This window comes from Orycteropus afer, unplaced genomic scaffold (assembly GCF_000298275.1).
Source record: "Orycteropus afer afer isolate SDZICR_OR568_19922 unplaced genomic scaffold, OryAfe1.0 scaffold00182, whole genome shotgun sequence".
NCBI lineage: Eukaryota > Metazoa > Chordata > Mammalia > Tubulidentata > Orycteropodidae > Orycteropus > Orycteropus afer.
In genome coordinates, this window is record NW_006921769.1 from 5,271,557 (window position 1) to 5,282,620 (window position 11,064).

Sequence of the window (11,064 nt, forward strand, 5' to 3'; positions counted from 1 at the left end):
GCAATTTGATTTTTTAATTTTCAGAATTCAATTATTGTTAAAATTATAATTATTGTTCCCTTGTTGTTGTTGTTACATGCCATTGAGTCGGCCCTGACTCATAGCGACCCCCTCCTTGGGTTTCTGAGGTGGTATTACTACGGAAGTAGATTGCCCAACCTTTCCTCCAAGGAGTGGCTGGGGAGTTTGAACTGCCAGCCTTCTAGTTAGGAAGCAAGTGCCTAAGGCACTATGCTACCAGACCTCCTTATTGTTCCCTACTACTAGGAAAAGCAGGGCCACAACAATTATCAAACAGCAGAACCATGACCATCAATTTATCCCAACCTGTGGTACAGCTTTGCTATGAGAACGTGAGTGGATCTTGTATTAAACCTCCCTATTCTCCTGGATCGCGGGTTGTTCTATACACAGTCTTTGGCTCTGCATCCATGCTGGCTGTATTTGGAGACCTCCTGGTGATGATTTCAGTCCTGTATTTCAAGCAGCTGCACTCCCCAGCCAACTTTTTGATCACTTCTTTGGCCTGTGCTGACTTCTTGGTGGGTGTAACTGTGATGATCTTCAGCATGGTCAGGTCTGTGGAGAGCTGCTGGTACTTCAGAGCCCAGTTTTGTATCCTTCACAGCTGCTGTGATGTGGCCTTTTGCTACTCTTCTCTCCTCCACTTGTGCTTCATCTCCATCGACAGGTATGTTGCTGTTACTGACCCTCTGGTCTATCCTACCAAGTTCACAGTGTCCGTGTCAGGAATACACATCAGTCTCTCCTGGATCCTGCCGATAGTGTACAGTGGTGCTGTGTTCTTCACAGGTGGGAATGACGAGGGGCTGTAAGTGCCCTCAACTGCATAGATGGTTGTCAAATTGTGAACCAAGACTGGGTTTTGATAGATGTTCTGCTATTCTTCATACCTAATTTTGTTATGATAATTCTTTACTGTAAGATTTTTCCTATAGCCAACCAACAAGCTATAAATATTGAAACTACTACTAGTAAAGCTGAATCATCATCAGAGAGTTATAAAGCCAGAGTAGCCGAGAGCGAGAAAAGCTGCTAAAACCCTGGGGGTCACAGTATTAGTATTTATGATTTCATGGTTACCATATACAATCGATACATTAATTGATGCTTTTATGGGCTTCAGAATCCCTGTGTATATTTATGAGATTTGCTGCTGGGTGCTTATTATAATTCAGCCTTGAATCCTTTGACTTATGCTTTTTTTAATCCTTGGTTTGGGAAAGCTATAAAACTTATTTTAAGTCAGAAAGTATTAACGAATAGTTCATCATCAACCATTAGTTTATTTCCAGAATAAGTGAATTGGGATACATTGAAATATTTAAGAATATTTTAAAAATTATGACCTTATGATAAAATGATATAAAAAGTGAACAGAGCCTTTCAAAATTGGGAAACGATGTTATTTTTTAAATTATTCAGGAAAACAGTCCTGAGAAGGTATCTCCATTAAGCCGTCGTGAAGATATTTACTGCCCTAAATAATAAATAAAGTGTTTTTAATATGTTGCCTGGCTCCATTCATTATACACTTCCTTGCTCATGCACTTGCTCTGTCCAATCACTGGTCTCTGAATCTCATTTTTGGATGTGAAATCTCTAAGCATTTTCTCTTTCATTCTCTTTCATTCCCAACTCTCATTTCTCTTCAATGGCCTTCTTATTCCTTGTTTTTTTATGACACAGTCCAGATGTGATGGCCCTCCTCAAGATTCTATTCATTTGCTGTTCCTTTTGTGATTATTTTTCCTTTCCTCTACTCTCTGTATCTTCCTAGAGCTTTGAACCTTTCCTGCTTATGACAGAATCTTGGGATGTTCACTTTTGTTATTGGGGGACTGGTAACTCAGTCACTATAGATATTGTCCAGAAATTTTGTAAGTAAAAAGAATTACCACATAAAGACTGGCACAATTTCATTAGCAAATGGAAATTTTGAAAATCAGAGAAGTATCATGATGTATCATGATATCATGTATCATGTTGTTGTTACGTGTGGTCAAGTCAGACCTGGCTCATAGCAACCCATAAGCTGTTACAATTACCACTAGTGATGGTCATTTCTGCTCCAAATTTTCTCACCTGAAAATAGTGTGTAGTTCACATCCTCTGAATGAGGGATCATAAATTCTATGCTAAAACTTTTAAGAACTTCTGTGAAAAGGAATATAACAATGTTTGAAATAATTTACACGTTCTCTCAAATGTTTACACTTGTTGATTAAAAGTCTTTTTGGCATGCATATCTAGAGTATTTTATGTAATAAAGCTAAATTCTCTGGAGAGGTAGTGCCTAAGACATTTGACTGCTAAACAGAAGGCTGGGGGTTCAAACCCCCGAGCCACTCCTTGGAAGGAGGATTGGGCAATCTCCTCGGAAGGAAGACTGGAAAATCTACTTCCATAGAGATCCTGCCTCGGAAACCCAAGGAGGGGTCGCTATGAGTCAGATCCGACTCAATGACAGTGAGTTTTTTTTTTTTGTTTTGTTTTAATAGTAGAGTAGTAGTATATGAACCATTTTTTGTTTGTCTTCTACCTGTGGAGCCACTAGTTAAAATGATAGAAATATTTTTCCTCAATGGTTTTCAGTGAGACTTTGCATTCTTTTCAAGTAAATATTGAGCATAAATTTTCTAGAAGTACCTATGTCAAGGTAAGCAGAGGATAAAAACATTTTGTAAGTAATAATGCAAGAAAAACCCATGATAAATCATATTACTGAGAGCCAAAAAGATTCAGACATGCTACCACCTATGAGGAGAGGAGTAATTGTTATTGCAAGACTGGTGATTGGTAGTGGTCATTACTATAGCATTATCTTCTCACCCACATGTAGTCTTATAGCCTGAATAGTTAAAGCAGAGATTTAAGATTTTTTTTTTTTTTTTAAGATAGTGCTTTAAGTGAGCCTTCAAGTCTGTTTGGAAGTGTATAGCCATACAGGATTGAGGATTAACTTCCATTTGTGTGTGACTGGGCTTGTCAAATTAGAAAACAATGAGTAAATTAGTGAGATTAGCTGTTGTTGTGTTGATTGGCTCAACTCCTAGTGACCCTACCTATGTACAACAGAACGAAACACTGGCTTATCCTGTGCCATCCGCATAACTTTTGCTACACTTGAGCCCATCATGTAGCCACTGTGTCAATCCATCCTGCTGAGGATCTTCCCCTTTGTCGCTGACCCTCTACTTTACCAAACATGATATTCTTCTCCAGCGACTGGCCCTTTCTGACAACATGATCAAAGTAGGTAAGACGAAGTCTGGTCATTCTCACTTCTAATGAAATTCCAGATGTACTTTTTCCAAGACCAATTTGTTCATTCTTCTGGAAGTCCATGGTATTTTCAATATTATTTACCAACACCATAATTCAAAGGCATCAATTCTTCGATTTTCCTTATTCATTGTTCAGCCTTCACCTGCATATGAGGCTACCGAAAACAACTTGGGTCAGGCACACTTTAATCTTCAAAGTAAAGTCTTTGTTCTTTAACACTTTAAAGGAGTCTTTTGCAGATTTACCCAGTGCAATATGTCTTCTGATTTCTTCAGTGCTGTTTCCATGGGCATTGATTGTGGATACAAGGAAAATGAAATCCTTCACAACTTCAACCATTTACCATGATGTTGTTTATTGGTCCAGTTATGAGTACTTTTTGTTTTCTTTATGTTGAAGTGAAATCCATACTGAAGGCTATAGTCTTTGACATTCATCAGTAAGTGCTTCAAATCTTCTTCACTTTCATTAAGCAAATGAAGCCTGCATATCTCAAGTTGTTAATGAATCTTCCTCTAATCTTGATGCTGCATTCTTCTTCATGTAGTCCAGCTTCTCAGATTATTTACTTAGCATATGGATTGAATAAGTAAGATGAAAGGATACAATCCTGACACACACCCTTCCTGATTTTAAGCCATGCAGTCCCTCCTTGTTCTGTTCAAACAACTTCCCCTTGGTCTATGTACATGTTCCTCATGAGCATAATAAATTCTGGAATTTCCATTCTTTGCAATAGTATCCATAATTTCTTATGATTCATACAGTCAAATGCCTTTACATAGTAAATAAAGCAAATAGCTTTCTTATATTCTTTGCTTTCAACCAAGATCCATCTGACATCAGCAATGATATCTTTCATTCTATGCCCTCTTCTGATTCTGGCTTGTAGCATAGTAAAAGTCAATACTTTTGATAGTTTCTTGCTATCACTATACCCAAGAGTTCAGACTGGCTGTGGAAGATCATTAAAAAAGATATAGTAGTCCCTATTTTTTAGAGTATAGAGGACAAATGGAAAAATATTAAGTGAAAGAGTTGGAGAAAAGTCTCATTCTACATGTCCCATAGAATTGCATTGTTGCCAAATTTGATTATAGGTAATGAGTGCAAATTTTTGCAATTTATCTTGAGACAAGCAAAATATGATTTTGTTAAGAATGATGCCAAAACTTTCAGTTCATTTTCAAATGTAGATTTTCTTTTAAGCATGAAATGGGTATGAGGACCTTTAAACAAGAGAGAGAAGACAGATTCTTCCATATCCTTCAGGATAGTCTTTCCTAAATATGACTATACCAGATATGTTGATGGTTGCTTTCTGATTACACAAGCATATCATGTTTTTGTTGGTACTACCCAATACCCTCTTGGTAATAGACAACTGGATGAATATTGAATGCATGATTCCAGGAAAACTCATTTATAGGGCTGGGCTGAGTTCATCATATGTTACTCCAGAGAATATAAACTAAGTCACCAAATAATACTAACATTGAGCATTACTATGAAAGTCTCTGGATTTTGCCTAGTTCCTACTTCTCTAAATTCTTCATTCTCAATAAGTCCTTCATTAACATGATGATAAAATATAGTTATCAGCAGAATTCAACACATGCTTATGGGTAAAATATTAAAAACATTCTCTATAGGATCCAGATAAACACAAGATGGACCAATATTACCACATTGTGTAAAAACTGTTTCAGAGGCTCTAGTTGATATAACTAGATATAAATAAATAAATTCAAAATAGAAAGATAAAATATTATTTGCAGATGATATGACTGAAAATGAGTTTGTCTAAGTCTCTTTGTCACCACTGAGAACTAGTCCCAGACACCAGTAACTTTGCCCTTGACATAGAAACACAGAGGTAGAGACATATAATATCCATAACTATTTAGTTTACTTAAGATGTAAAGCTACTCAATGACTTTGGGTTATATTATATATATCATATAAGAAAAATTTCCTATTATGTTTACTAACAATTCTATATGTGAGACATCTACTTCTAGTAATGGTGGATTAGGTTATATAGACCACTCTTCTTAAGGGGAACAACTAGGATATCTACAAAAAGTATAAACTGAAATCATGTAGAATTTGTACTCTGACCATAAGAAAATCAAACTAGAAATAAACAATAAAAAAATTAGAAAAGCTTTATATGTTTAGAAAAAGTCAACTAGGTCACTTGTAAATAAATATCTTGGCTAAGACCCTCAGAAAACAGAGTCTAAGGCAAGGCTTAACTGCTAATGTTTGATTGGAAGCACCAATCCCAAGGTATGAGAATGAGAGAAAAGGCAAACAGGACTATGAAGAATGGAAAAACACATACAAGATGAAACTTATTGAAATGGTCTCTATTTCTCAAGCCTCAAAGAACAGATATGGTTACATGAAAGTCTACTAAGAGACTGAAAAATAAATTATATGCTAGTTCCCTTCTGCTTCCTGGCTCCCACAGGTCAAAATACATGCCATGGAAAGTTGATTATCAGAAATTTCAGGGTATCCTCATTGGGTCACTTCAACTGAGCCTTTGAAAAAGTTCCCACACCACTTGAGTCTGGAAGAAGTGGAAAAACACGAGTTTGGGCATTGACCTAAGGCAGTGATATCAATAGATTTGGTGGCTTGGTATTGGCTTAGTCAGAATAAGGAGTCAAGATTGAAACTGAAAAAATCTGAGGATACTTGAAAGATGGTCCAATAACAAAGTCATGGGACAAGAATGAATTAAAATGAAAATCAGAAAATATTATGAACCAAATAATAACAAAATTATAAAACAAAACATAACAAAATTTGTGGGATACAGGTAGGAATTTTCTAATTTTGATTATATCAAACTATCCATACCACTGGGAATAATTATAAAAGCTCAGTTGAATTCACAGAACACGTACTCCTAACTTACCAACTATCTCATTATCCAACTTTTTGCATTGAAGACTATAGTAAAAAATCTCTTTCTGACTATTTTGCACATTAATGATGTATGTATGGCAGTAATGAACTTGGAGGTGGGAGGCAAGAATAATGCTGGCTGTGATGGTTAAAGTTATGTGTCAACTTGGCTGGGCCATTATTCTCAACAGTTTACCATTTATGTAATCATTCATTTTGGCAGATATGTAATGACATAGTCACCCTCTATTTTGTGATCTGATGCAGTCATCCTCCATTTTGCTTGAAGACATTTTTCAGATAATGAACAGGTGTTTGGAACATAGCAATGTCGATAAGTGTGGAGTGCGTATATTTGAAATATTGGAGGGCAACCAGACAGCCAGGATATGATGGCCCAGGATAATTGAGAGAAGGAAACACATTACAATGAGCTGGACCTTCTCCAGAGCATTTTATATTAAGAGCATCAATTCCTACTGTGATGCATAGAGGCTAAAACAGAAAGAAGTAGCCTAAAGCTTTCAATAATGTCAAATTGCTGGAGACCAAAATTATACGTAAGGTACTCTATTATATACAGGAACTCAATAGTGGAGAGGCCAAGTTCTAGGAGAAATAAGAACAGCAGGGAAATAAATTCATCATTCTGTGTTACTTTTGTATTTGAGACTTTTTTTTTCCTCTGAATTCTAAGCTGTTCTGTATTTAAGGTCTGAGAAGCAAAGAAGAAAGCAACTGCTAAGAAATATAACCTTAACAGAGGTTTAACAGTCTCACAGAGCTGGAGTTCAGGACCTTTGAGGAGGGAAGGTAAAGATATACCAGGAATTCAGGTAGACCCTTGGGAGATATTCATTTCCTGGCTTCTTTTCCATATGGGATCTTCCTGTTCTTTCCCCTTCCACAGATTGTTGCAGATGGGAATGGGTAATAGAAAGTCACGTGGTCAAATGGGCAGATCCACAAACTGAAAGGAGTTTGGTCTAAATAATAACATGAAAGAGAACAACCTGCCCATGAGAAACGTGTATTTTGGACTTTATATGAGCAAGAGATAAACATCTACTATTTTTGAGACATTATATTCCAGGTGATTTCCCTGGTAGTTAACATCCCCTATATGGTTTCTTTTGTTCCTAATGTTCCTATTGCCCTATGATCTTTCCCTGAATTTAGGACACAGCTCAGGCTTCTAATTACTTCAATTGAAAACAAGGGAAGAAGAATTTTTTTTTCTTGGTGTGAGTCTCAAAAGCTCGGCCTTGTTGGAAAGAGAAAGAGCTGATCCGCTTAGACAATAGGTTTGGTGGAAAACAGGTAGTAGCAAAACTTCCCGCCTTCTCGGATAGAGAATGGAAAAGATCAGTGGAAGGCAATGAATAAGTGAGATTACAGTGTGGGTCCCTGAGAGAGGAGTACCCTATCACTCCCTGGGATGACCTGGGTGGAAAGAAAAGTAATAACTGATAAACCAAGTAGGATTAAGAGGAAGGGTATCCAAGTTCAATGGGAAGTTTTTCTCCTTTTCTTCCTGGGCAGGGCTTATTGTTGTTGTTATTCGCTATCAAGTCAATTCTGACTCATGGTGACCCATGTGCACAGAGTGTAACTGCTCCATAGGGGTTTAAAGGCTGTAATATTCCAGAAGAATATCTCCAGGCCTGCCATCTGATGGTCCTCTGGTTAGGTTTGAAACACTAACCCTTCATTTAGTACTCAAGTGCTTAACTATTTGCATCACCAAGGGGGAGAGGTTAGAGAGTATTAAGTTCACTAAATAGACAGAAGTGGCCACTTAGGTTGTCATAGCATGTATCCTGAGACAGCATCATAGAGCACCTTACTGTTCTCCTGCAAGCAAGAACAGTGGAAGCTTCTTGAGTCCCAAGAGTAGCACAGAGTCATGACAGGTCTTAGTAATGCCCACCAAATGTTCCATGGCCCAATGTGGTCCAAGAATAGTTGAATGACCTGATTTGCCTGAGAAGGACACTGGAGTTGGTTGATAGGTAGCCAGAGGTGAAGGGGCCTTATGGCCAGGAACAAAGGATGACTGTACTGTGCCATGACTACCTAAATGTCCAGAGACAGGCAGGACATCTCAGCAGATATCAATGACCAACCAGACAAGATCCAACACGATGGCTACAGCACTGACCCTTAGGAAACTCAGGGGAACACAGAGAAAACTCAAAAAGACTCAGATTAAATTCCTAACACCTGGAAATAAGCCACCATGACACAGAAATTAAATTCATCTATAGGTGCAGAGAATAGAGGCTAATAACTAAGAATCATGAGTTAAGTTGCTTAGATACAAATTCCTAGGATCATCATTTACTAGAAGAGTAACTTTTGAAAAGTTACTAACTTCTCAGTGCTTCAGTCTCATCATCTGTAAAATGGGGATAATAATATTGTCAACCACCACTTATCCATCAGTATGTATTACTGTGGTAGCTTGTGTGTTGCTGTGAAGCTGGAAGCCATCCACTGGTATTTCAAATACCAGCAGGGTCACCCATAGTGGACAAGTTTCATCAGAGCTTCCAAACTAAGGTAGACTGGGAAGAAGAATGGGGACATCCACCTCTGAAAATAAATTGGCCACTGAAGACCATATGAATAGGAGTGAAATGGAGTCGCATTTGCTGATGCGACACAACTCAAAATGGGAAGAAACAACTGTAAACATTCATTCATTATTGAAACATGGAATGTAAATAGTATGAAACTATGAAAATTGAAAGCTGTCAAAAATGAAATGGAACACATAAAGATCAATATCATAGGTATTAGTGAGCTGAAGCAAACTGGTATTGGCAATTTTGAATCAGACACTATGCCAGGAACGACAAATTGAACAGAAATGGCATCACATTCATTGCCAAAAAAGAACATTTTTAGATCTATTCTGAAGTTCAATGCTGTCAATGATGGCATAGTGTATATATGCTTACAAGGAAGACCAGTTAATATGACTATTATTCAAATTGATGTACCAACCAACAAAGCAAAAGATGAAGAAATTGAGGACTTTCCAAACTTCTGCAGTCTGAAACCGACCAAACATGCAATCAACAAGTATTGATAATTACTAGTGATCGGAACGCAAAAGTTGGAAACAAAGAACAAGTATCGATAGTTGGAAAATATGGCCTTAGGTCAAAGAAATGACACCAGGGATCACATGATAGAATTTTGCAAGACCAAAGACTTACTCATTACAAATGCCTTTTTTCAACATGAACAGAAACTATATATGTGTTCCTCACCAGATAGAATGTATGAAAATCAAATTGACTACCTCTGTGAAAAGAAGCAATGGAGAAACTCCATAACATCAACTAGAACAAGGCCAGATGCTGACTGTGGAACAGGTCATCAATTGGTCATGTTGTTGTTGTTGTTAGGTGTCATTGAGTCATCTCCTACTCATAGTGATCCTAAGCACAACAGAATGAAACATTGCCCAGTCCTGTGCCAGCCTCACAATCCTTGCTATACCTGAGCCTATCTTTGTGGCCGCTGTGTCAATCCATCTTGTTGAGGGCCTTCTCCTTCTTCACTGACCCTCCCATGATATCCTTCTGTAGAGAATGGTCCCTTCTGACAATATGACAAAGTCTGGCCATTCTCGTTTCCAAGGACCATTCTTGTTGCACTTCCTCAGGAAAGATCTGTTAGTTCTTTTAGCAGTCCATGGTACTTTCAGCATTCTACACCAACACCACAACTCAAAAGCATCAACTCTTCTTCAGTTTTCCTTATTCGTTGTCCAGCTTTCATATGCATATTAGGCAATGGAAATTACCATGGCTTGGGTTAGACTCATTTTAGTATTCAAGGAGATATCTTAGCTCTTCATCACTTGCGAGAGGTCTTTTGCCACAGATTTGCCCAATGCAATACATCTTTTGATGTCTTGACTGCTGCTTCCATTGGCATTGATTGTAGAACCAAACAATATGAAGTCCTTGACAACCTCAATCTTTTCTCCATTCACTGTGTTGCTGCTCATTGGTCCAATTGTGAGAATTTTTTTTTTATTTATATTGAGGTATAATCCATATTGCAGACTGTAGTCTTTAATCTTCATTGGTTAAGTGCTCCAAGTCATCCTCACTTTCAGCAAACAAAGCTCTGTTGTCTGCATATCTCAGGTTGTTAATGAGGCATCCTCCAATTCTGATGCCACATTCTTCTTCATACAGTCCAGCTTCTTGGATTATTTGCTCACCATACAGATTGAATAAGTATGGGGAAATGATATGACCTTGACACACTCCCTTCCTGATTTTAAACCATGCACTATACTCTTTTTCTGTTTGAACAACAGCCTTGTGATCTATGTATAGGTTCCTCATGAGTACAACTAAGTGTTCTGGAATTCCCATTATCCTCAATGTTATCCACAATTTGTTATGGTCCACATAATTGAATGCCCTTGTATAGTAATAAAACACAAGTAAACATCTTTCTGGTATTCTTTGCTTTGAGCCAAGATCCATCTGACATCAGCTGTGATACCCCTTGCTTCACATCCCCGTCACAGTGTCCCACTGACAGCTCCTGCTATAAAGGAAAATAGGACTGTTAATCTAATAAACTATATAGTTTCAGGGCTAGATAAAGACTGTGTCAATAGAAGGGAATGGGGAACATGTTGTTGTTGTTAAGTGCCATCGAGTCGTTTCCGACTCATAGCGATCCCATGCAAAGCAGAACGAAACACTGCCCAATCCCGCACCAGCCCCACAATCCCTGCTATACTTGAGCCCATCATCGCAGCCACTGTATCAATCCATCTCCTTGAAGGCCTCCCCCTCTTTC

At 37.9% G+C, this 11,064-nt stretch overlaps 1 pseudogene; it reads left to right on the top strand.

Moving 5' to 3' along the window:
- The first annotated feature begins 305 nt into the window (after positions 1-305).
- LOC103202498 lies at positions 306-1,321 on the top strand (annotated as a pseudogene).
- Positions 1,322-11,064: the final 9,743 nt, after the last annotated feature.